This window comes from Pipistrellus kuhlii, unplaced genomic scaffold, assembly GCF_014108245.1.
Source record: "Pipistrellus kuhlii isolate mPipKuh1 unplaced genomic scaffold, mPipKuh1.p scaffold_m20_p_3, whole genome shotgun sequence".
In the NCBI taxonomy this organism is placed as follows: Eukaryota; Metazoa; Chordata; class Mammalia; order Chiroptera; family Vespertilionidae; genus Pipistrellus; species Pipistrellus kuhlii.
Window position 1 is genome coordinate 143,108,776 of NW_023425529.1, and position 27,562 is coordinate 143,136,337.

Sequence of the window (27,562 nt, forward strand, 5' to 3'; positions counted from 1 at the left end):
AGATAGACAAAACAATGTAAATTTTATAACTAAAAATTATAATAACTATATAAAAATGTTAATTGTTGAGCACAACAAAAAGAGAAAATAGAATTTGTAAATGATTAAAACTTAAGAAATGGTGGGAATATAAAAATATTTTTATTGAGTTTATTGGTATGACATTGGTTAATATAATTATATAGATTTCAGAGGTACAATTCTATAATTCATCATCTCTATATTGAATAGTGGGTTCACCATGCCAAGTAAAGTCTCCTCTCATCCACATTTACCAGCCATCACCACCACCATCCTTCCCTCTGGTAATCACCATACTATATTTTTTCTGAAATTCTTTACTTTTTAAATTTATTTCTAACATGATCATTGGAGCAAGTTTATAATGACTGCTCTAAAATATGTGTTGATAATTTTAACATTTCTGTGACCATTGTTGGCATCTCTTAATTGTCTTTTTTCATTCAGGTTGATATCACTTACAAGTGATTGTTATTAAAAATTCTGGATCACTCTTGCAATAAGTTGCTTAGAGAGAAGAGGTACTGAGCCAGAAGCCTGATAAGTGGCATGTGCTTACCCAGAGATGCCACTGTGCTGAGATTAAATAGAAGTGTCTACTCTACCTGGACAGTAAATTGTAAGAGATTCTGATACTCGATCAATCAAGGACTGGTGACTGTAAGAGATTCTGATACTCGATCAATCAAGGACTGGAATGGGAAGAAATATAGCAATATTTTTTTTGCAATTTACAAGTTTATTAACATTAAAAGTACTCTTGAAAAAAAGAAAAATCAGGAGGTTTATACTACTGGATTTTGGGGATTACTATGAAGTTATAGTTGTTAAAGTTAATTTAAGCTAATGTAATATTGAATCCAAAAGAAACAAAAAGAATGATGGAACAAAACTAAAAGTAACTAGTGAAAAAAAAAGAAAAACAAAAACTCATAGAAACAGACAATAGTATGGTGGTTATAAGAGAGGTAGCGGGTATGAGAAGTTAGTACAGGGTAAAGGGGATCAAATATATGGTGATGCAAGAACATTTGGCTTTGGGTGTTAGACACACAGTACAATATACAGATCATGTATCATAGGATTGTACACTTCAAGCCTATATAATCTTGTTAACCAATTGCACCCCAATAAGTTTAATTTAAAAATAACAAAAGAAATATATATATATTTGTATTCCAAAACAAAACAATACACTAATTTGAAAGAATATATACACCCCCATGTTTATTGCAGCATTATTTACAATAGCCAAGGTATAGAAAAGAGAAAATGAATTAATTATTGCTACTTATGGATAACTCTTCTAAGCATAATTTTAACAGAAAGAATCTAAACACAAATGAATGTAGAGTGTCTGTGTTTAAGCAATTACTTTAAAAAAAACAGGCAAAAACAATCACTCTTATGGAAATCCATTATATTGTTTGGCTTGTATACAAAATATAGTGATTGGCAGTAGGCATCAGTGATCTGTGAGAGTGCTGATGACATTACATTTCTTGACCTGGATAGTGTTTCCATAGATGATAATTCATTGTGATACACACTTATATTTTACATATTTTTATATATGTGTAGCTTACCTAATAAAACATGGTTGACTTGGTTTATGCAGTTGAAAATTATAGAGGTAAAGTCTTACTGCAGGCAACTTTCAATTATTAAACCAATAGTGCTATGAGGGATCTTTTTTCCTTTTTCTAATCTCCACATACTGCTGTATCCTAAGAATTTATGAGTTCATTTCTGTTAGTAGTTCACAGAATAATACTTTATTCTTCATGTTTGAGAGATTGAGAATTTATTTTCCTAGCATACACAGAACAAACCCTGAGATAGAATAACTGCCCACCACTGAAACAAAAGATGTGGTAAAAGAGGAACATGAAAGGATTGGTTTCACCTAGCGCTAGGTTGGGTTGTGCAATCAGCTTTAATACAATTGCTTGATGCCTTCATAGGACAAGAGAGCTGCTGAGAAGACATGATGGAGGATGTGAGCTACTAAAATTCAATTCAGAATTATAAGAAAATAAAACAAATTAGACCTAGATTACACCAATTACATTCTCAAAGCCAGGATGGGCTAAATAATGATTATTTTAATATATTGACTATTATAATCTAACTTAAAAAATGAGATTGTAAGTACAAATGAGAAATCGAGTACACTGAACTGATACTTGCTAGACATGATTCTATTCTGCTCCCAAAATGAGTCTTAGTGAATACATTAGTGTTTATCCATGCACAATGCCATTAAATGGAAACTATTGCATTGGAAAAATTAAATGTGAGGTTAACAAAGTTAATTCACATCGGGAGCATTTAAACTATACCAAATTAATGCAAGATTCAACATTCGGTGGGAAAAGTAACCACATTAGTGGCATTAATGAACTGTGTGTAACTAAGCTCTCCTTTCACACCACAAAGTGCTTCTAATTTATTGAGGTCTTTAGAAATTAACCAGGAGTCACTTTCTAAGTCAATATGCAAAAGAAGCTGGTGGTGCTATTAGATTTCAGATGCCGGTCATGTTAAGTCATCATAATTAGTTTCTACCTTATGAGAGTACTTATCACACATACCAAGATCAGAAGGTCTTTTAAGGGAATGTATGAAATGCATGTTTAAGTACATTTGTGACTTTAAAAACGTTTTAAAGTAATAATAGAAAATAAAGTCAATCTGCAACTTCCACATAATTGTAGGTCCTACATACTTCTTAGGACAATGCACCTTGAGCCAGAATGTGCTATTTTTTCTTATTTTTAATGTTAAGGGAAGTTAACTTATTATAGCTGGTAGCTATTAAGAATGTTAATAATAAATTAAATTATCAGCCAGTATATTGAGAATAAACTTAAAATTTTAAACAAGATGAAAAATTATGACTAAAAATTGTTTTTTATTAATTTTAGAGAGAGGAAGAGAGAGAGGTAGAGAGATAGAAACATAAATTAGCTGCCTTCTGCATGCCCCCTACTGGGGATCGAGCCCGAAACCAACCCAGACACGTGACCTGACCAGAATCAAATGGGTGACCTCCTGGTTTATGAGTCAACACTCAACTACTGAGCCACCCTGAGAGGCATGACTAATTTTCTAATAGCTTTTGGAACAAACCATTAGGTGTGAGAGAAATGAAGAAAGCAAACTCGCTATAATTAAATTCTGCTGTAAAAATGAGGTTAGAAGAGGAAAAGTACAAACTTGTTTTTCAGATAATTCAGGTCATTATGGAGAGTTAATCTGCTGTCTTAGCATTTGATACTTTGATAATATATTTTGTTTTTGTTCTTTCTGTTTTAAATAGTAGTTGTGTCTGTGTTACAGACATAACATAATTCCCCTATCCACCAATATTATATTACTACCATCCCCTTAAATGTCATCAGGATTGTAGTATTATTTATATTTACTCAATTAGACACCGGATGGTAAATGTCTTTATAGTTATGCCAAATAAAATAAATAATATATTTGTTATTGTTTAAAGTATTACATAGGTCTCCTTTTCCCCTGATTGACCCTGCTGCCTTCCCACCCCTCAGGACAAGCCCCCACCGCCCAGTGTCTGTGCCCATTGGTTATGCTAACATGCATGCATACAAGTCCTTTGGTTGATATCTTACTCCCCCAACCCTTCCCCTGCCTTCTCTCTGAGGTTGAATGGTCTGTTCAGTGTTACCTTGTCTCTGGATCTATTTTTGTTCATCAGTTTATGTTGTTTAATATATCCTACATACAAGTGAGATCATGTGATTTTATATTTTTCTGACTGGCTTATTTTGCTTAGCACAATGCTCTCAAGTGCCATCCCTGCTGTTGCCGATGGTAAAAATTCCTTCTTTTTTATAGCAGCATAGTATTCCATTGTGTAGATGTACCACAGTTGTTTTTTTTTCTTTTTTTCTTATCCTCCCCATTGCTCCCACACCCCACTCTCGTTCATGTCCTCATCCCCCTGGTGTGTGTGTCCATTGGTTATGCTTATATGCATGCATTCAAGTCCTTTGGTTGATCTCTCCCCTTATTCCCACCCTCCCATAAGTTCTCTCTGAGGTTTGAGCATCTGATCAATGCTTCTCTGTATATGGATCTGTTTTTATCAGATTATGTTGTTCATTATAATCCAGAAATAAGTGAGATCATGTGATATTCATCTTTCTTTGACTGACTTATTTCTCTTAGCATAATGCTCTCCAGCTCCATCCATGCTGCTGCAAATGGTAACAGTTCCTTCCTTTTTATATCATCATAGTATTCCATTGTGTAGATGTACCACAGTTTTTTAATCCACTCATCTGCTAGTGGGCACTTAGGCTGTTTCCAAATCTTTGCTATTGTAAATTGTGCTCTATGAACATAGGGTGCATATATCCTTTCTGATTTGTGTTTCTGCTTTCTTGGGATATATTCCAAGAGGTGGGGTTACTGGGTTAAATGGAATTTCAGGGCTCTGATTCTTCCTATTCTTTCTACTTGGGACACCATTTCTCAGGTCTTTGCATAGCTGCCTCTTTCTCAATCATATGCCAAGTCTAATGTTAATTTCTTAAAGCTGTCTCCTGAAAATTTTAACTTATGTTAAGAAGCAGTATGCTTCTTAGTACCAGTAGCTTTAATCATATTACATTATTTTCACTCCCTATATATTACTTCTTAATACCAGAAATTGCCTTATGTATTTGTTTGTTTAAGTGTTTATTGCCTGCCTACTGCAATTAGAATGTAAAATTTTGATGGCAGGAATCTTGTCTCTCTTACATGCTGCTGTACTAGGCTCTATAGCAGTGCTTGTTACAGATCAGGCACTCAGTGGTGAGTGAGTTCTGCAATACAGGCTTCCCAGTGGAGTGTACGATGGAGCTATTATTTTTCAAGTTGTGAAGACTTTATCTTTCTATGTACAGTATTATGTGTGTGTGTGTGTGTGTGTGTGTGTGTGTGTGTGTGTGTGTAAACACGGTGTTCTGCAAAAGTTTTTATGATGTTCTTTAGTTCTTCAGGTCTGGCATCCCTCAGCCTCTTTTAATGAAATTTCCACATGAATGAGCCCCTTCCAGAGAGTTGCATTTAGTAATTCTTTAAACTTGGGCAGAATCTAATAACCTTAGCCTCCGCTGATGACGCAGGAGTGGACATCTCCAACAGAAGATAACCTGTAATCTGATTTGTGCCATTTGATGTGTCCTGGTTCAAAAACTTGACAGTTGTGTGGAAATTCATTTTAGGTGATGACTGGAAGAAATGATCTTGTCCATTCTCTTATGGAGTTTGAAGATGAGAAATATCAAGGAAGTGATCAGTTGTCCAGGGGATCAACTAAAATAAATAAACTTTTAGAGTTAATCATATAATAGGCTGGCAGTGTCTACAGTGTACAGATACATGGCAAAGGGGTGACTCACTTCCCAGGCGGGATAGAGTGAGACTCTCAAGATTTCTGTTTAAAGCAATGCAAAATTTAAAATGTATGAATTATTTATTTTTCCATTTAATATTTCAGATCATGGTTGACTGTGATAACTGAAACCATGGAAAGTGAAACTTCAGATAAGGGCACTGTGCTGTATTATGTTAAAGTGCTTTCTAGAAATCTCTCTGCATCAACTGTTTTTGTTTTGTTTTGCTATTAATATTTTTAACTTTTATTTCTCAATTACAGTTCACCTCCAACATCACTTCGTATTGGTCTCAGGTGTACAGTGGCCAGACAATTATACGCTTCGTAGTGTTCTTCCCAGTTTTCCCAGCACCCACCTGGCACCATACATAGTCACTAAAGTATTATTGACTATACTACAGGCCCAGTGCATGAAACTTGTGCATGAGAGGGTGTCCCTCAGCCCAGCCTGCACCCTTTTCAATCTGGAACCCTTCGAGGGATGTCCGACTGCCTGTTTAGGCATGATCCCTAAACAGGCAGTCGGACATCCCTCTCACAATCCAGGACTGCTGGCTCCCAACTGCTCGCCTGTCTGCCTTCCCGATTTCCCTAACCACTTCTGCCTGCCAGCCTGATCACCCCCTAACCACTCCCTTGCCAGCCTGATTGCCCGTAACTGCCCTCCCCTGCAGGCCTGGTTGCCCCCAACTGCCCTACCCTGAACGCCTGGTCCCCCCAAAACTGCTCTCCTCTGCAGGCCTGGTCCCTCTCAATTGCACTCCCCTGCTGGCCATCTTGTGGTGGCCATCTTGTGTCCACCTAGGAGCAGCCATCTTTGACCACATGGGGGCAGCCATCTTGTGTGTTAGAGTAACAGTCAATTTGCATATTACTCTTCTGTTAGATAGGATTCTCAGTGGTGTACTTCATATATCTGTGACTATTTTGTAACTACCAATTAGTACTTGTTTTAGAAAAAAATATTTTTTATTGATTTTCAGAGAGAGAGGAAGGGAGAGAGAGAAGGAGAGAAACATTGATATGAGAAAGAAGCATTGATGTGAGAGTGAAATGTTGGTTTCCTCCTGCATACCCTCTACAAGGGATCAAGATGACAACTGGTGCACTTGTCCTGATCAGGAACCAAACCAGTAACCTTTTGGTGCATGGAGATGACACCCAACCAACTGAGCCACACCTGCTAGGGCAGTTTTTATTTCTTAATCCCTTCACCTCTTTAATTCCGTCCACCACCTCCCTCTTCTCTTGCAACCATTAGTCTACTCTCTATTAGTCTGTTTCTATTTTATTTGTTAATTTATTTTGTTCATTAGATTCCGTGTATAAGTGAAATCCTATGGTGTTTGTCTTTCTCTAATTTATTTCACTTCGCTTTATACCCTCTAGATCAATCTACTGTCAAAAATGCTAAGATTATACTCTTTTTTTGGCCAAGTAACATTCCATTACATAAATATATGAACTTTTTGTCCATTCATCTATTGATGAACACTTGGGTTGCTTACAGATCATGGCTATTGTCAGTAACACTTCATTGCAACAACTATGGTAAGACATGAAAAAGAATGCACTACTACAAAAGGAATAAGCTTAGTGACGTCCATGTCTCTATCCTAATTGCTGAGAATAGTTCATGTACATATGCTCTGTAAAGATTTAATGGTGGTCTTCAATTTGTTGTAGCATATCCTATATAACAATCCTATATAATAAAAGTGTAATATACAAATAGACCAAACTGTGGAATGAACAGTAGGCGGTGGGCAGGGTCAGCGAGTAGGCAGTGCCAGGCCAGCCAAGGTGCACGCCAGCAGACAGAGGGAGGGAATGGCGACTGGGGGGCAGTGGCAACCAGCAGCAGCAGAGGGGCAATAGCACGGGGTGGGGGGGCAAGGCCAGCCACTCGCTGGCTGGTGCTGTCCCAAGATGGGCCTGTGTAGTCACCTCCCACAGAGGGAGATGTCACTTGGACATCCCCTGAGGGCTTTCAGACTGTGCAAGGGTGCAGGCTGGGCTGAAGGATCACCCTGAGTGCACAAATTTAATGATACTACAAATTTTTGTGCACTGGGCCTCTAGTACAGGATAAAAAGCACTTTCCTCTCAGGGCTAAATCTTCCACAAGATGATAACTTTGACATTTAGCTTGCAAGTCTGATTTTTCTATTAATTTTATTTATATATTTATATCTTCCAAATTATAGTTGCAATACTACCACTCTAAAATAGCCAAAGCATTTTCTGCATTGCAAGCATATAAATTAGAAAATATGCACAACTTTCTTAACACAGAAATGTGAATACTATGAGCTTGATTCTCATAAATATTTCTCTGCTTAGTCCTAAGTCTGCTTGGGTTGAAGAACACTCACCCATTAAGGAAGAAGTTTATTGTCATCCCAATTAATTGAGGGTACTTAGACTAGATATAGTAACTGGATGGGACACTTTAGTTTTAGTGGTTAGGTGAATGATTTTATTACTTCAGAAAGTATACAATTACTTAGAACATATTGTTGTATTTAAGCTACATTCATTACTTAATCATCTGTCTATTTACAGAAATTTGCAGTTCTAACTTCGGGTTGACACTTTAGGTTAAATAAGTATCTTTCTCCTAAAGACTTTAGAACTTAATAGAATCTTTAGCTATATAGATTTAAGTTAAAGACTTTTAGTTTTGACTAGGTCTTGCATTCTTTCTTATTCTTAGGCTTATAAACTATTTAAAGGTAATTAAAATAATTTTTAGTGTTTCAGATATTTTGCATGGTTTTATCTGGCTTAATATTAATAACATGTAATTATTAAACTGATAATCTTCCTTGTATATTGTTTTTACTCTTTTAAATACTCTATCAATAAAATAAATGAGTTAATGATACTACATAAATAACAGGGCACAAAACAATAATGTTTTTCTTATTTTAACCATGGTTGATTATTATGGACTTTTCATAGATTCTATATCCTATATAATAAAACCCTAATATGCGAATCTACTGAACAGTGGAACTACTGGTCACTGTGACGTGCACTGACCACCAGGAACAATGCTCAATACGTGAGCTGCCCCTTAGTGGTCAGTGAGCTCCCACAGGGGGAGCATCACTCAGCCAGCAGCCGGGCCCATGGCTAGCAAGCACAGTGGTGGTGGCTGGAGCCTCTCCCACCTCAGATGGGCAGTGAAGAGCCAGGGTCCCAAACTATGAGAGCCCTGGACTGCAAGAGGGACTAAGACAGCAGGCCGACATCCCTGGAGGGTCCTGGACTCAAGAGGATGCAGGACAGGCTGAGGGACCCCACCCCTGCATGAATTCATACACTGGGCCTCTAGTATTTTAATGAAGTACAGCCATCATCTTCCTTTTGATGCTTAAATTTTCCCTTCTTTGGTTGGTTTTTATGTAGGTTTGGCATGACTCTATTAGTATTTAGAAGCATTATTCCTTTCTGACTCAATAATTTTCAGTGTAATTTTTAAAAACCTTAATATTTTTATTAATTAAAATTTAACTAAACATTAAAATATTAATGTTCAGGTTTTGTTTGTATAGCCCTGATCCAGAAATAAAATAAATCAGTTCTCCAAAGATCACTGGTTACTTTCAATTTAAAAATATTGGAGAATAGGATCTCCACATATGATTAATTGATGTGACATATAGATAGAGAATTTATAAATGAGAGATGATAAATAGATAGACTGATAGATACATATGTATTAATATGTACAATGTAGTCCAACTTCAAAGTGCTCCTTCTTTCTTTTTTTTTTTTTTATCCTTTTTTTCCCCTATCTCCTCTCATATTGGATAACTTGGTTCCTAGTAAAAATGGCATACTTACTTATTTGCTTTATGTGAGAAGGAATTAGAAGACAACAATTCAACATTAATGTGATTAGTGAGCCTGTGGAATAAAACTTAAGATTCTGTTTCCTCTGGTTCTTTGATGCACTTGACCACCTATGCATAGTTGTTTTATTTTTTCTAAGATATCTTATTAACCATCATTGTATGTGACTTCATAATTACATACCTGATAGACAATTTCATCAATCATTTTGGTTTTCTTTCTGTTTGAGAGCATTATTATTGTAATATTTTATAGTTCTAGCTTGGTGGAGATTCTAAGATAATTATCTTTTTTTGGTGATCAATGGAAGAAAAAGCAAAGGTACACCTACTTGTCTAGTTTGAGACAATAAGAAAATTCTAGGATAGCAGAAACCGGTTTTGCTCAGTGGATAGAGCGTCGGTCTGTGGACTGAAAGGTCCCAGGTTCGATTCTGGTCAAGGACATGTACATTGGTAGCGGGCACATGCCCGGTAGGGGGTGTACAGGAGGCAGCTGGTCAATGTTTCTCTCTCATGGATGTTTCTAGCTCTCTATCTCTCTCCCTTCCTCTCTATAGAAAATCAATAAAATATATTTAAAAAAAAGAGAAAATTCTAGGATATTATAATTCCCAAAATTCTGTATAAAATTTTATTTTGAACCTGTCTCGTTTATCTACACTATGACTTGATTCAGAGTTAATACAGTTATAAATACTTATATATAATCTCTAACTAGACAAAGTTATATAAATATATGTTCTAATTAGACAAACTATGTCTGTATATAACTATTTAATATTTAATAATGTATGACATTTGTATTTCCACATTTTCCATTAAATTTTAATCTGATCAAATTTCATTCTGAATTAAAACTTTTTATCATGCTCCCTTCTCTGATCTTCAAGCCCTTCTTCTTTTTCACAATACACTATATTCACTTATCAGTGTAATATATTCTGTAGTGTTATGATAATATCAAGATTTGTTTTGAATTAGCACATTTGATTTTCTTAACCATATTAACTTATGTGCTATCAATTTGAACCTTAATTTTACTCTGTAAATAAGAGGATCAAGTAATTTTCTAATATTTTGCTACTGTATATTAACTAAGAAAAACTTGTAAATACAAATTTTGTATTAAATCCTATTTTACCACCAGGGTAAAAATATACTTTATTTCACACAATTGTCTGTAGTATTTCCAGTTTATACTCACAACCTTATGGTGTAACTCCCAATTTCTTGAAAGTGTGAGTAATACAAATTCATTCTTTCAACCTATGGCATATTAAACCTTCCAATATCCAACTGAGAATGTTTAAAACAACTAGAGTATATGAAAAGAAAATATTGTTATAATTGCCAATAATTTCCAGAAACAATCAATATTCCATAGTTATTTTATCTAGGAAGTGTGTCAGAACTTTTGTTCTCATTCATATTTGTTTCTGATTACCTAAAAACAAATTAATACACAGTAGTTTTAACATTGCTAGTATATTTTAGTTTACTATGTTTTTGAAATTCAGTGATCTGTAGACTTGGGTAAGGTGACCAGACATCCTGATTTTTAACAATTTGTCCTGTGTCCCTCAGCGTTTTTAAAAAAGTCCCTATTTTTGGAAAGAAGGCATGACAAGCAGGGAACGGCAGGAGAATGGGAAGGGAATATATGGTTTTTGGCGGCCCTGTGGCTATTTAGCCAGGATATGAGTTTTATATAATTTTTGTTCATTTTATAATGTTAAACTCATGATTGTTGAGAACTGATTATCAAAGATCGTATTGTTGATCAGTTGTTAGAAATGTGGAATACGCACCATCCTTACCAGGAACGAGTGCTGCGACTGAACGCGTTTTTCCTAATGCGTAAATAAAGTGTGGACATCAGAAAAATCACCATGAAGTGTTGAGACTTTGAAAGCCATTTTATATGTGAAATATAGTTTAACAAATTCTTGTGAAAAATTTCATGACCTTTTGAACAACGACAGCAATCTGCTTAAAAAAAAAAAAATTCACTCAATTGAGAAACATGCCAAAGAATAAAATGCTATAAAAATAAAAATTTTTTATTTACATTTGTAAACAGCACTTAGGTTGAGGTTTAAAAAAATATTACAATACTATTTTTGTCCATATAGACCAAATTTTTAATCAAGAACACCCCTCCTCCCCCTAATCAATGGTGTCCGGATTTACCAATGTTACAATCTGGTCACCTTAGACTTGGGGACCCCTTCCGGGGCCTCCACGGCCACGGAGATGGTACCAAAGGCCTCGGGGACCTGGATCTGGGTGTCCTCCTCCTCCTGCTCCTGGCAACACCTGCTGCAGCGGCAGCGGCAGCAGCAGCTCCTCACGCTGCAGCCGGGGAGAGGGCGGCGTCCCAGGGCTGCGGGGAGCGCAGGCCCCGGGGCAGGCAGCTCCAGCGCCGCGGGCAGGACGCGGGGGCAGCGGGCCTGCAGGAGCCGGAGCAGCAGCACCAGAAGGATGGCGAGGACCACGGGCGCCCCCACGCCCACCAGCGCCGGCCAGCCCGCCAGCGAGAGGCCGAACACGGCCAGCGGGAACAGGAGGAACAAGGTGACCAGGTAGAAGGCGGCAAACCAGCGGTGCTTGGCGGAGAGGTCGCCCCGGCCCTTGGCCAGGCGGACGGGCAGGCGGCTGAACGGGACTGGGTACCACAGAAGGATCCCGGTGATGTTGAAGAAAAAGTGGCCCAGGGCCATCTGGAGCGAGCTCTTCAAGGTCTTGCCCGGACTGGCCAGGGCGGCCAGGAGGGCGGTGGTGGTGGTGCCCAGGTTGGCCCCCAGCGTGAGCGGGGAGGCCCTCTCCACGCTGATCACCCCCACACCGACCAGCGGGGTCAGGGTGGACGTGAACACCGAGCTGCTCTGCACCACGAAGGTCACGCCTGCCCCCACCAAGATGGCCAGGTAGCCGGCCAGCCAGGAGAAGGGGGAAGGGAAATCCGTGTTGATGGTCTTCTTGATGACAAGGGCGACTTGCCCCTGAAGCACAGAGGACAGGAGCTTGACGATCATGAGCAGACAGCCACAGAGCACCAGCAGGGAGGCGACCAGCAGGAGGATGCCCACCACCACGTCCGGGAGGCTGGCATTCACGAAGAGGTGCTGGCACTGGGCGATGTCCTCCCGGCGGGTCACGTTCTCGATGGTCCAGGTGTGAAGGCCGTCTGTCCAACAGAGGCCGGGCGAGGTGCAGTTCTGGATGGAGGGGGCAGTGACGTTCACCTGGGTCACGCGGGTCAGCGTTTTGCACCAAATCTTGATCAGGCTCTTGTTCTCAGCTGCCGGGTCGTTCATGGCGATCCGGTTGATCACCTTCTTATCCAGCTGGATGCTGAGCTTTGTGAGGGGTTTGGTGATAACCTTCAGCAGTTCCGGGGCTTCCTCTCCACTTTGGAAATGGAAGGACTCCACCACCAGGTGGGTCAGGGCCTCCAGGTAGTGGGTGGAGACCTCCACGGGCAGGAGCACCAGCACGGAGAGCCAGTTGAAGAAGTCGTGGACCGTGGCCCCTGCGAAAGCCCTTCTGAACACCTCCCGGTCTCCGACCTGCATGAGCGCCACGAGGGTGTTGGTGATGGAGGTCCCGATGTTGGCGCCCATGACGAAGGGGATGGCGGTCCGCACCGACAGCAGTGAGGAGGCCACCATGCTGACGAGGATGGAGGTGGAGGTGCCGGAGCTCTGCACCAAGGCGGTCACCAGCACCCCGATCATCAGGCCCGCCAGGGGGTTGGACATGACGGAGTTGTTGCTGAAGAACCTCCCGGCCATTTTCCCGCCAACCAGCTGGAAGGCGCTGCTGAGAACATCCAAGGAGCACACGAACAGGTAGAGGAAGCCCAGGAGCAGAAGGAGCCTCCCGACCCTTTTCAGGATGGACAGAATCTTCCCTTTGGCGTCTCTCTCCGACCACTTGGTCCCCTCGGGCTGAAGCTCCGGCAGGTCCCAGAGGTCTTCAGCGTGGGTGGGCTCCTCCCTCTGGGTGGCGGTGGAGTGGTATGGCTGAAGCTCAGTCTTGGTTTCAGTGGTCCCTGCGACACCTGGCCAAACAAACAACAAAGGTCAAGGAGAAAGGTGGGGGGTCAGCCCGACATCTCTTGGGGTGTCCACAGGAGGCCCCTTGGGATTGGATGAGCGGCACTTACCTTTGTTGGGCTCTTTTCCTTTTCCATCTGTGGGGGGCTGTCGGCTGGTGGTGCCTCCGATGTATTCATCTGGGTTGGGCTGGGCCTTTCCCACCTCGGGCCAAGGAGCCATGGTAGCTCTGACCATCTTCCAAGAGGCTGAAATCCTCTCCCTTTTGTTTTCCGTGGGTCTGGGTCCAGCAGGCCTTGGGAGGCTGCGATCTGGGAGAGATGCTTTCTGAGGAAGGAGAAGCCAGAATGAGCCAGGAGACAGTGGTGACTGCAGTTTGTGAGCTTTTTTATATCTAGTCAGCCCGGCTCCTCCTTAGGGCAGGACTCCCTAAGCCTATTACTGAAGCCCCCTCGTAGGGCGGATTTGATCCTCTCCTCAGGCTTAGAAATCTGACTTTGGGGCTTATTTTGGGGCTGTTCATACCCTCCCCCCTTGCTCTGAGGACCCTATCTGAGCAGGTTAGTCTGGTTCACATACATGTGCTATGGGTAAGGTGACCAGATTTTAACATTGGTAAAATGGGACACCATTGACTGGGAGGGGGGGGGGGGTTCGATGAAAAATTTGGTCTATTTGGAGCAACAAAAATTTTCATAGAACGCAAAAATAGTATTGTAATATATATATTTTAAAATTTTAACATAAGTACAATTTACAAATAAAATAAATCAATAAAAAATTATGTATAGTTGTGTCACTTTCAAGGCTGGAGCTAGACTTTTTGCTGCCACTATAAAATATAAGTAATACGAGTAGTCTGCTAAATTCAAGAAGATTTATGTATTTATGAAATAAATAAATAAATAAATTACTTAGCTAGATTATCTGAATAGCTGATTTGTAATGACATCACTTGTTTAACTAGCTTACTAGCAAGCAGTAAAAGGTGTATCATCTGAGAGACAGTTACAAAATGTTTTCGTTCTTGCCAATCCCCAAAAATGCCATTGTTCACTAAGTCCAAACAATGGAAGTCTAATTTTAACAACTGGTCAACAATGCAAACTTTGGTAAGCAGTTCTCAATAATCTGTTCTCAACAATTATTTGTTATTATTAAAGTTAAACATTATAAAATTAACAAAAATAATATAAAACTCATATCCTGGCTAAATAGCCACATGGCCGCTGAAAACCGTATATTCCCTTTCCATTCTCCCACTGTTTCCTAGCTTGTTGTGCATTCTTCCCAAAAATCAGGACTTTTTTTAAAATGCAGAGGGAGCCAGGACAAATTGTTAAAAAGCGGGACGTCTGGTCACCTTAGCTATGGGGGAATTAAAGACCTAGGCCACTTGGTCATCTGGACATCCCCCACCAGGGGGGAAGTCACGGACATTGGCAAGACAATTCTAAAACTCATGTGGAGGAACAGTGCTGGAAACCAATCATTGTCTCACTAATAGAAAGATGTAAAAGGCTGGTCAACCTTGAAGCTCTGAAAGGTCAGAGCCAACTACTCCCTATCTAATTGAGACAAGGGTATCTGAGGCAACTTCCCAATCTTGTAATCATGTAAATCCTTACTGATATGATAATTCATTTATTACCTGCCGAAGGGCTAAGGGTGTTTCCCAAAGCTGCTTAAGGGTAATGGGTGGATCCCATAGCCTCAATAAAAGGGATAGCAAGGCCAGAACCTAATGGTAATCTCCCCACTAGAGGTTGACTCCCGCCAGGGTCCCCACTTCCCCAAATTAACTCTTTTCCAGTTTGTCTTCATTTTAGTGTTCGGCCTTCTCCAGAAACCGGACCCCGAGTGGGCCCTGAACCATGCGGGTCGTGTTAAGGGATCCCACAGAATAGAAAAAGCAACAATGAGGGGAAAAGTTCAGAAGAAAGAACTGAGATAGAACAGGCCCTAAAAAATATTAAAACATACTAAAAGAACACAGTTATCAAAACAGTATGCTAAAAGAGAACAGAAAGGAAAAAAGGGGTAGGGGGGAGGTGAGGAGACAAATAAAACCCAGTAAGACAATAGCCTAAAAGCAACAAGATGGATTAATTGAATAAAATAGCCCAGAAACAGTCCCTGCTAAAGTTTCATAAAGAAGACATCTCAGCCCTAGCTGGTTTGGCTCAGTGGATAGAGCATCGGCCTGTGGACTGAAGAGTCCCAGGTTCGATTCCAGTTAAGGGCACATGTCCAGGTTGTAGGCTGCAGGTGTGGGAGGCAGCTGATCAATGATTTTTCTCAGTATTGATGTTTCTGTCTCTCTCTCCCACTTCCTTCCTCTGTGAAATCATTTTTTTTTTTTTTTTAAAAGAAGCACAACACTATTTTTACCCTTGGCCTAGTCCTTATACTTACAGAGAGACCCAAATCAGGAAAAGATCTAAAATGCCTGTATAAAATATTCATCATATTTTCAGGCTTTAATAACATATGATGATAACCAGAAAGCTTATTGTTTCATAGACGAGCAAATACTTTCCAATGGGAATTCAAGCACCCTTTTCTCTCTGTGCTGACTTGGTTATCCTTATTTTATTTTATTTTTTTATTGTTCATCAGGTTTTTTAATACCCTTGGTATTTATTTATTTATTTATTTATTTATTTATTTATTTTTTATTGGCTTCCAAAGGGGAGTTTAAGGTCCAAAGGAGTTTCAGGTGTGCCCAGATCCTATTCATCAAAATCTGGGTAAGCTCCTTATTTTTTGGTACAAGATTTAGCATATTGAGACCTAGATGAGTCAAGGTCCTATTTGTTTCTCATTCCAAGCACATGGACTAAGAAATCAGTACTGATAAGAGGATTCTGCCAGTGCCCTCGGGCTTAGCTGATAAGAATTAAAAGAATGTCCATGTGCCTTCTCAGGTGGCTCTCTGCATCTCACCCTTTTTTACTAATTAAAATAAAATTTAAACATTAATAATAGGGCTCTAAAGTTAAAAACAATTGCAAACAATGCCAATGCAAAAACTAAATTACATACATGTTATTTTCAAAACTTGAATGTCAAGAGCTGGCTTGGTTATCCTTAAAGCTTATGTGAGTGAGTGTGACTGTGCATCGAGTGTGAATGTGCATGAGGGTGTGTGGATGTGTGTGAGAGAACAGGTGAGAAGGAAGGAGTGTGAGTGGGTGGGAGACATGGCAGGGGCAGCCCCTAGGAACCACTGTCCTCCCTGTGAATTTCAGCAGAGGAGCAGCAGCGTTCTGCTCTCCTGAAGGTGCCGTGGCTTCTGCCACTCCCGCACCCACACACGGGCTCCGGACGGGTTTGGTGCTGCCGCTCTGGTCTTCAGCCACTCTGGGCAGGGGTTGCCATTAGGAACCCATTTAGGGTGATGTGGAACAGGATTAACCCAGCAGTCCTGGGTCAGCCAGGAAGCCACTCACAGGCATTAGCCAAAGCAGGAGCAGTGATGTTTTATAAAGTTAGCCCGGTAGTCTGAACTAGCCACAGAACTGGTTTCTGAATCACATGCCACTGGCTTCCTCCTTGACCAGCCTGTACCCTTGAAGCACACATGCCCTCCTAAAGGGGCATAAAACCTATCCCTGTTGGGGGCAAATGCTCTTTAGTCATGTTTGCGGGCACTTACATGAAGGATAGCTGTCCTAGTAATCCTAGTAATTCTTTTTTTTTTTTTAAATACATTTTATTGATTTTTTACAGAGAGGAAGGGAGAGGGATAGAAAGTTAGAAACATCGATTCAGCTGCCTCCTGCATGTTATGCCCAGACTTCGTGATCCCCAAGGACCACCAGGGAGCCGAGTCCGATGCAATAAACAAAAGAGCCTGTACCATGCTAGCAATGGGCTCCTCCCACTCATGCCGGCAGCATGGCGGAAGAGAGAGAATTTCTCCCAGTGCAGGGGTTTTGAGGGCTAGGGATAACTCCGCCCTATGGGGCGGAGTTGGGAGCTCATCCTCGCCCCGCCCTGCCCTTTCACTGCACACTCCCTTCTGGGGATGTGCATGCAGCCAAGGTATATGCCCTTGGCCCTATTTGAACCTGGGACCTCTAGGTCTACAGGCCAACACTCTTACGTGTGATTTTTAAAAAATGTACAGTGACCTTTTCTTTATTTTGAAAAAACCTTTTTATTGAAAGTATTACATATGTTTCTCCCCCCCCCCCCCCCCCCCATTGACCTTTTCAGCCTGCCCCTGCCTCCCACCCCAGGCCTCCACCACCCTATTGTCAGTATCCATCGGTTTGCATATATGCATTTAAGTTTGTTGCTTGATCTCTTCCCACCCACCCAGTAACCTTTATTTTTATACTTCACAATATGATTTTGGTATTTGACAATGTTTCCAGTTACTGGTATTTGACAATGTTTTGCCAAGGACTGTGACTAAAACTAGTCAAATAGAAGTGTGTGTGTGTGTGTGTGTGTGTGTGGTGGCATACACATGCTCATGTGGTGTGTATTGAACCTTAGGTTTAACGAGTGTAGTAAACAATATTAAATTTGAGTTTATGGTTGATAAAATGATTGATACAAATGTATGTTTTTAGATTTTTAAATCTACGTCAAATCAAAATCATTGGTTTTGGGGCTTTTATGACTATACTTATGACATTTGCATAAAAAGAGTTGTGTTATTGCAATGAGAAAGAAAGAGAAAGAGAGAGAGAGAGAGAGATAGAGAGAGAGAGAGAGAGAGAGAGAGAGAGAGAGAGAGAGAGAGAGAGGGAGAGAAAGAGGCTGAGGATATTTCTTTGGAATAAGCTGTGCTGTAAACCGTACTCATATCCCATGGGAGAGCTGGGGGTTCTCTGCCCCTATTTCTCAAGCCTAAATTTTGGGTGAGTTGGTTTTATTAGGATCATTTAAAGAATATTTTTGGATTTTAGAGTTTTGGATCTGACCACTACCCTGGGAAGTCTGTTAAACATCACTCAATGGACTATGAGGTTCTTGGGGACAGAATCATGGTGGGTTGCTATTGTGTTTGACTGTCAATCAAACAATGCAATGAGTGTTTCATTTGAACAAGAAGTGAATCAACACAAGAGCAAGTGGATGAGAGTCGTTAAATTCTGCTCAAGAAGACCACCTGGGAAGAAAGAGAACGCACACATTTAGTAGTCTGCAGATTGACAGGCTGGAGTTGCAGGTGTCAGGGAAGAGGAACAGGCTAAATAAGTCGACATCCTTTGTAGCCATAAGGACTCAGCCCAGAAAGAGTGATGTTCCCACAAAAATGCCAAAGAAAGTCGATAGTGTACACAGCCCGAATATTGTATGACAGGTCCACATTTCCTGTAAGACTAAGCTTTCTTTTTAATTAGTTGTCTGTGTACATTGGACCCCACTCTACAGGGACTGGCAACAATAAATAGCAAAAGATGGACATTTGAGGAAAAGTGGGGCAATAAAGATAATGATTCTTCTTTTGGTGTAGATTAGGGGTGTCGAACTCAATCAGAGAAGGGGCCAAAATCTAAAATCCAGCCTAAATCGCGGGCCGAATGGTTTACTGAACAGTCATAAACTGTCATTGTGATGGAAACGCAGCGGAGTGCAGTGATGACAGCGCGGTGCGGGCCACATTGCAAGGCCTGGCGGGACGGATTTGGCCCGCGGGCCTTGTGTTTGACACATGTGGTGTAGATGCTAAGACTAGGAAAAACAGTTATTGCCAAATTTAGGATTTTCATTATAGTTAGCTAAATGGGCATTTAAATTGAGATTATACTGTATATATTTGAGATCTAAAATAGGAGTAGCACTTTGGATAGATGAATAGAAAAGTCATTGACTTGCTTTTTTTTCTGTTAGAATAGAAGAAAGATTCAATGTTAAAATAAAGAGTGAGAAACAAAATTAAAGTTGTAATCATGAAAGAGCATTGATTTAACATAATGATTACATCTATTATTTATAGATTTTAGTTTTTTGATTCATCAACTTGTCTATCTTATTTCTCTGTGTGATATTACTTTTTAAATAGCTTCTTAGTCTCTAATTTATTATGTAGCTTGCTAAGTATAAGTATTCAAAACTTCCTTACACCAATATTTTTTAAGTCTCCCATTTATGATCTCTGTCAGTAACATTGCTTCAATTATTACAATATGTGAAGTATTTACATACTAAAAATGCTCTTTTTATTCCTTAATATGACCTTGAGACTTCCCATTCCAATGCTAAGTAGAGATCTACTTCTCTGGGGTGAGAGCGTGGTTCTTTTTTCTTTTCTTCCTTCCTTCCTTCCTTCTTTCCTTCCTTCCTTCCTTCCTTTCTTTCTTTCTTTTAAAATATATTTTATTGATTTTTTACAGAGAGGAAGAGAGAGCGACAGAGAGTCAGAAACATCAATCAGCTGCCTCCTGCACCCCCCCCCCCCCCCCCCACTGGGTATGTGCCCGAATCCAAGGTATATGCCCTTGACCGGAATTGAACCCAGGACCCTTCAGTCTGCAAGCCGACGCTCTATCCACTGAGCCAAACTGGTTTTGGCAGGGCATGGTTCTTGAGTGCAACAATAGAATATTTATCATTCATTTTTTTATGTTTTTTTCTTATTTACTTCAAATAATTACTCAAATTTGATTATTTATATTTTATCCATTGCCTCCTAATTTCTCTTTTCCACTTGTCCCCCTGTGCCACCCAATTATTGTCATCCTATATATTACTGATTTACCACTTAAGCATTATCAAGATGTTTCTTGTTCCTCTAGTCAAATATACTTATATATGTTCCTAAAACCTTCTGCTGATTACACACTAAGCTGTCTCAGAGTTCTCTTTTACCTAACCCACTAGCATAATTTTGCATTTTAGCCTGCAGCAGTTTGAAAATAGAGAAAACACCATGACATTGACTTTTAGTTGGGAAAATCCAAGTGGCTGAAGTGACAACACATTAACAAAGTGACCTTAGCTGCAGATTATTGCTCTCAGACCAGGAAGCCAAGGCAATCTGAAAAGGCATTTATGAAGCCATCTCTCCTAGAGATTTTTAATGAATCTAAGATCTAGTGTATTTATATATAACTAGAGGCCTGGTGCATGAATTTCATGCATGGGGATGTGTGTCCCTCAGCCAGCCTGCACCCTCTCCAATCTGGGACTCCTTGAGAGATGTTATACTGCCCATTTAGGCCCAATCCCCCAGTCCAACATCCCTCTCACAATCTGGGACTGCTGGCTACTAACTGCTCACCTGCCTGCCTACCTGATTGCCCCTAACTGCTCTCCTGCTGTCCCAATCAGGCCTAAACAAGCAGCCAGACATACCTTTTACAATCCAGGACTGCTGACTCCCAACAGCTGCCTGCCTGCCTTCCTGATTGCCCCTAACCACTTTAGCCTGCCAACCTGATCAACCCCTAACCATTCCCCTGCCAGCCTGATTGATGCCTAACTGCTTCCTTGCTAGCCTGTTTGCCCCTAATTGCTCTCCCCTGCAGGCCTGATCCCCCCCATCCCCCCTCCAGCTTTCCTCCCCTGCAGGCCTTGGTCACTCCCAACTGCCCTTCCCTGCAGGTCCAGGTCGCCCCCAGTTTCCCTTCTCTGCTGGCCTGGTCACCCCTAACTGCTCTCCCTTGAAGACCCGGTCCCTACCAACTGCCCTTCCTGGCTGGTTTTCCCTGAAGGGTGTCCCGGATCAGGTGGGGGTTCCCTTGGGGCATGGGGAGGCCTGGGTGAGGGGCCTGTGGTGGTTTGCAGGCCAGCAACATCCCCCAGCAAACCAAGCGGAGGCCCTGGTACCTGGGATTTATTTATCTTCTATAATTGAAACTTTATAGCCTTGAGTGGAGGCCAGAGCCAGCCAGGGCAAGCGGGAAACTTGGCTTCCTCCATCACCGGGGGAAACCCAAGCCTCCTGCTCACTCTAGCTCTGTGGCAGCCACCATCTGGGTTGGGTTAATTTGCATACTCTCTCTGATTGGCTGGTGTATATAGGAGAGTGATGGTCAACTTGCATGTTTTTCTTTTATTAGTGTAGATAATAAATGAACAAATAAAAATAAAAGAAAAGAAGGTAGATATAAAAACTGTTTAAATATTTTTATGATAATATATTTATATCACATGTATACATGATTTCCAGGGAAAATATCAGTGTTTCTTAGTTTCAAAAATTATATAGGATGCCCAGACAGAGTGACTCGATTGAATGTTGCCCTGTGCACAGAAAGGTTGCTGGCTTGATCCAGGTCAGGGCTTATATGGACAACAACCAATCAATGTTTCTTTCTACAATCCCTCTTTCTCTCTCTCTCATCAGTCCTTGGGTAAAGATTAAAAAAAGTACACAGGAGTAAGAAATGGGGAAATAGAAAACAGGGACAAGAGAGAAATCCCTGCATGGAGACTCATTCATAGGGAATGACAAAGCACTATGCCAATGAGCCAGTTGTGGATTACAGATTAACAGCTGTTTGGAGATGGTGCTTTTCCTTCCTTTGCATGGTGCTTCAGAAAAATGTGGCTGACTACTCCCTAGATTTGTACAGATCAAAAACTAAAAGCCAACCTCAGTTCTCCCACTGATTTGACAGCTGAACAAATCAGCAGAGTTCTGATTACCTGGCCCATATTCTTGATTCAGTCCCAAAAATGAATATAAGAGGTGCTCTCCACATTGGCTCTCATAAATTCTTCCTCCAGCCCTGAGCCAGATTGGGAAACCACACAGGAGTATTGCTCAGTATGTGATATGTGCAACTCTCAGGGCTTGAACCACTTCCACTTTCAGATCCTTCAGTGGGTGCCCTGCATGCTTAAGCCTGGAGCTCCTGCATGTGTGCTGCTGAACTCTATTAGTTCCTTCCTACAAAAACAAAACAAAAACTGCACTTTACTTAAATCAAGGTCCTCACTTTTTGTGGTATGGATAAATTATTTTATTTTTTTTGTTTTTTAAAAAAAGATATATATTTTATTGATTTTTATACAGAGAGGAAGACAGAGAGATAGAGAGTTAGAAACATCGATGAGAGAGTCATCGATCAGCTGCCTCCTGCACACCCCCTACCGGGGATATGCCCGCAACCAAGGTACATGCCCTTGACCGGAATCGAACCCGGGACCCTTCAGTCCCCAAGCCGACGCTCTATCCATTGAGCCAAACCGGTCCCGGCTGGATAAATTATTTTAAATTAAAGGGAATGTAAGAAAATTTTTAAAGAAATACTTTTTTTTTGGTGGGCAATGGTGAGGAAAATAATCATGCATGCCAAGGCAACACGATTCCTCCACACGGGGTGAAAGATCAACGCCCCGATTTATTAAAATTCTTCACCAGTGTATATTGCAGGCGTTGCATTAAATCCTTGGCAGTAGTTTGCTGTTGCATTAAATCTGGACAGTAGTTTTGCCCTCCAAATTTATTATATTGCAAAGCCGTATAGCAATATCAAGGAATGCTTAAGTTATGAAGCCATGAGTGTCAAGGCATAATGGTTCTGAGATTTATCAACAGCCCTGGAACATGATCATAAGCACTAAGGACATGGTCGTGAGAGGTGTTGCTATGGATACCACACTGTGACCTGCTGCTATGGATGGTGCTATATCACCACATGTGGAGCAACTCCTACACATGAAATAGTTTAGTTCATAAAGTGATATTTAAAAAAAATGTAACCAGGAAGAGTAAATCCTAAAAATAAATTAAATTAAGACTAATAGACTATAATTTTTTAATTTTATTTTTATTGTTGACACTAAAAATACAGAAGTCCCCACTTCTCACTATCCTGCTCTCCCACCTCCACCTATCCCTCCGCCCCCCGCCTTCCCTCTGTCCTATATGGACATAACCTATGTCCATGGGTTATGCATATGTGCTCTTTGGCTAATTCCTTCAGCTTCTTTCATCCAATCCCCCCTCCCCCATTCCCTCAGACAACTGTCAGTCTGTTCCATGCATCGATCCCCTGTTTCTATTTCAGTCATCAGTTTATTAGAATGTTAACTAACCTTTACCTAAAATAAACATGGAATTTTAATGTTAACGTTCTTTTGCTCTGTGATACAATTAAAGTGGATTTTAAATATACCCTGACACAAATAAAAAAACTAATTTAATATTGAAATATTTACCAAACATAATAATTTAAAGAGGGCTCTATTGTTTGGTGTCACATGCTAGTGTCACTTCAATTACATTGTTTTAACTGTGGAGATCTTTAACATTATTGAGAAATAATTGACATAAATCACTATCTAAGTTTAAGGTTTATAGCATGATGGTATATATATATATATATATATATATATATATATATATATATATATTCTACAATGGGATTAGTTAATATCTATCATCTCATATAGATATAATAAAAATGAAAGAAAAAAAGAACTTTCATGTGATAAGAACTCTTAGGATTCAGAGGTGTTTAACATTTGTTTAATTTAATTGTTGTTTTTTTTAATTTTTATTTTTTAAAATATATTTTATTGTTTTTTTACAGAGAGGAAAAGAGGGAGATAGAGAGCTAGAAACATCGATGAGAGAGAAACATCGACATCTGCCTCTTGCACACCCCCTACTGGGGATGTGTCCGCAACTAATGTACATGCCCCTGACCAGAATCGAACCTGGGACCCTTCAGTCCGCAGACCGATGCTCTACCACTGAGCCAAACCGGTTTCTGCAAGTTTTTCTTTTTTAATTATGCGAAACCATTGTGTAAGAAATATTTGTTAGGGATAGGAGTGATTGCCATATAATTGGACTTGAATCAAATATGAATTTTTATCCCAGTTCCTCTAATAACAAGATCTATGTATGCCTCTTTATTTCCTTCCTTTTTATAAAAATTTGCTATCAGGTGAAAATGTGGATTGAGACATCACACCAAAAATATTTTTTGGAAAAAAGTTACAAACAGAAATGCAGCCAATCTTTTTATCCTGTCCTTTAGTTGAATGAAAGTTAAGCAATTTGGAAAGCAGCATTAAGTGCTTTCAGATAAGGGTCCCACACTTACTGCTGTAACGTGCCAAACAGCACTTCAGTGACCTGCAATAATTGGTTTGACTATCCAAATAGGAGTAGATTCCTCACAGGCCTGGCAGAAGTTATTTTCTTAATTAGGATTTTTGAACCATATGAAAATTTGAAACCTATGTTATTTTTCTGGGTAGTTTTCTATTTTGGGTAGAAACAGATATGAATACCATTTGAAGTACTGGGAGTAAAAGTAGTGGTTGGTAAAATAAAGCAGAGTTTAGTTTCAAAGTACTACATTTTTAAAAATTAATCTTTATTGTTGAGATTACTACAGATGTCCCTCCTTTTTCCTCCTATAGCTCCCCTCCACCAGGTTCCCACCTCACCCCAGTTCCTCACCACTCTGTTTTCTATGTTCATAGGTAATGCATACATGCATATCAGATCTTTGCCTAATCTCTTCCTGCACCCCGTCCACATCCCCCATACTTCTTTCCCTCTGAGAATCGTCAGCTTGTTCCACTTCCATGTCCCTGATTCTATTCCATTCACCAATTTATTCTGCTCATCAGATTTTTTATTCATTTAATTTTTAGATTCAGTTGTTGATAGATATGTATTTGTTGTCACTTTGTTGATCATATTTTTTTTATCTTCACTTTTTTCTTCTTCTTTTCCTAAAGAATACCCTTCAGCATTTAATATAATGCTGGTTTAGTAGTGATGAACTCATTTAGCTTTTTCTTGTCTGTGAAGCTGTTTATCTGACCTTCAATTCCAAATGATAGCTTTGCTGGATAGAGTATTCTTGGTTGTAGGTTCTTGCTGTTCATCACTTTGAATATTTCTTGCCATTGCTTTCTGGCCTTCATAGTTTCTGTTGATAAATCACCTGACAGTCGTATGGGCACTTTCTTGCAGTTAACTAACTGTTTTTCTCTTGCTGCTTTTAAGATTCTCTGTTTGTCTTTTGCTTTTGGCATTTTAATTATGATGTGTCTTGGTGTGGTCCTCTTTGGATTCCTCTTGTTTGGGGTTTTCTGTACTTCCTGGACTTGTAAGTCTATTTCTTTCACCAGGTAGGGGAAGTTTTCTGTCATTATTTCTTCAAATTAGATTTTCAGTATCTTGCTCACTCTCTTCTTCTGACACCCCTATAATTCGGATATTGGTACGCTTTATGGAGTCCATAGACTCCTTCTACTATCTTCATATTTTGGATTATTTTTTGCTTCTTTGTATTTCAAATCATTGATTTGATTCCCAGGATCCTCTAATCTTCTGTTGAATCCCTGTATGTTATTCTTTATTTCAGTGAGTGTAGGCTTAATTTCTTGACTGGTCCTTTTCCATTTTTTTGGCATTCTCACTAAAATTCTTCAAAGTCTCACTAAGTTCCTCAGGTTTCTAGAAGATTCTTGAGTAACCTTATAACTGTGGCCTTGAACTCTATATACAATAGTTTGCTTTCTTCCATTTCTTTCATTTGTGACATGTTTCTTTGTCTCCACATTTTGGCTGCTTCCCTGTGTTTGTTTCTATGTATTGGGTAGATACTAAGTCTCCTTGAGTTGATAGAGTGGCTTTGTGTAGTATGTGTCTCAAAGTGCCCAGTGGCTCAGCCTCCCTCATCACCTGAGGTGGACACTGTTGGTGTACCCCTTTGTGGGCTGTGTGCACAGTTTTGTTGTAGTTGAGCCTTGATTGCTGCTGGTGTCACTGGGAGGAATTGACCTCCAGGCCAAGTGAGGACCAGCTGCAACTACAATGTGAGAGCTGCTGTGCAGGAGACACCCTTTTAGAACAGGACTTGCTTAAGTGGGGCTTTGGTGCTCACTGAGTCTGCTCCCTGAGTGTGACTCTTATGGATGTGAAGAGTTGTAATCTGGATGGTCTCACACTGACCACTGGGTACACTGGCTCTTGGGTTTCCAGGGAGGTGCAAAATCAACCACTGCCTGAGGCCACCCAGCAGGAGCTACATAGAGATCTGCAGATTCCTCCTCTTTGTATGGGGTTTGGAAGTGCCCAGACGAGGCCCAGCTGTGGAGCAAGCCAAGCTGGTGCTTGTGCCAGTCTTGGGGCCTTTTATTGGCAGGTTTGGGGCTCTCTGACCAAGCTACAGCTTGTTTGACAGAAATTTAGACTCTTTAGTTGTAGTATTTCCACTCAGCCAGTTTTCCGACAATTCTGGATGACAGTTCTTCTGTATTTTAGTTGTAATTTTGATGTGGTTGTGGGAGGCAGCAAGTACAGGTATTTAAATGTGCCACCATAGTGGTTCTCCAAAGTACTACTTTTTTGACTTAGCAATGTATTTTTCTCCTTTTCTTACAGATGTCACTTGTAAATGATATTATTGTACATATAGTTTACTCTTAGTATTCTTTCTAGAAATCAATAAGCCTATCTAATAAAAGAGCAATATGCAAATTAACCATCACTCCATTACAAAGATGGTGGAGCCCATAGCACCAGACTCCGGCTCCCAGGCCGCAGAGGGAGGAAGGGCTGCAGACAGAACGCTGGGCTGCTGGGCTGGGGACATGCTCTGAGCCGCTGACACACAACTTGGAACATGCCCCTGGCCCAGCAGACAGAAGCCCAGCTGACAGAAAGTGGGGCCGCTGGGCTGGAGGAATGCCTCCAGCAGCCCCCAGCCCAGTGGACAGAAGTCCTGCAGACACAATGCAGGGGGTCCTCTGTGCAGGAGGTGCAGAGGAAACACCTTTTCTGAAGGCTCATTGGCTAAGCTCCCGGTAAGCTGCCTCTCACAGTGTCCTTGGTAACTTGAGTAATAAGAATCCAGGAGGGTGATCCAGGGTTTTTCCGCCTCACTCCTGTAGGAAAAACTAAGGTCTGCTGCTGGAGGGGCTAAAAAATATCAGATCCTGCCCTAGCCAGTTTGGATAGAGCCTCAGCCTGCCGGTCACAGGGTTTGGGTTTGATTTTGATCAGGGTCATGTACCTAGGTTGCAGGCTCCTCTCTGGCCAGGGCTCATGCAGAAGGCAACCAATCAAAGTGCTCCTCTCACATTGAGGTTTCTCTCTGTCTTTCCCTCTCTTCCAAGCTCTCTAAAAAGCAATGGAAACATATCGTCAGGTGAGGATAAAAAAGAAAGAAAAGAAATGTCATCTCCTATGAAAGACACATCTTGAAAATGCCTAAAAAAAGTTGTCATTTTTTCATGGTGAAGGGACTGGAGTCCGTAATGAGAAC

General features: G+C 40.5%; 1 pseudogene; it reads right to left on the reverse strand.

The window, feature by feature from the left end:
- Nucleotides 1-11,436: 11,436 nt before the first annotated feature.
- Nucleotides 11,437-13,655, reverse strand: LOC118729680 (annotated as a pseudogene).
- Nucleotides 13,656-27,562: the final 13,907 nt, after the last annotated feature.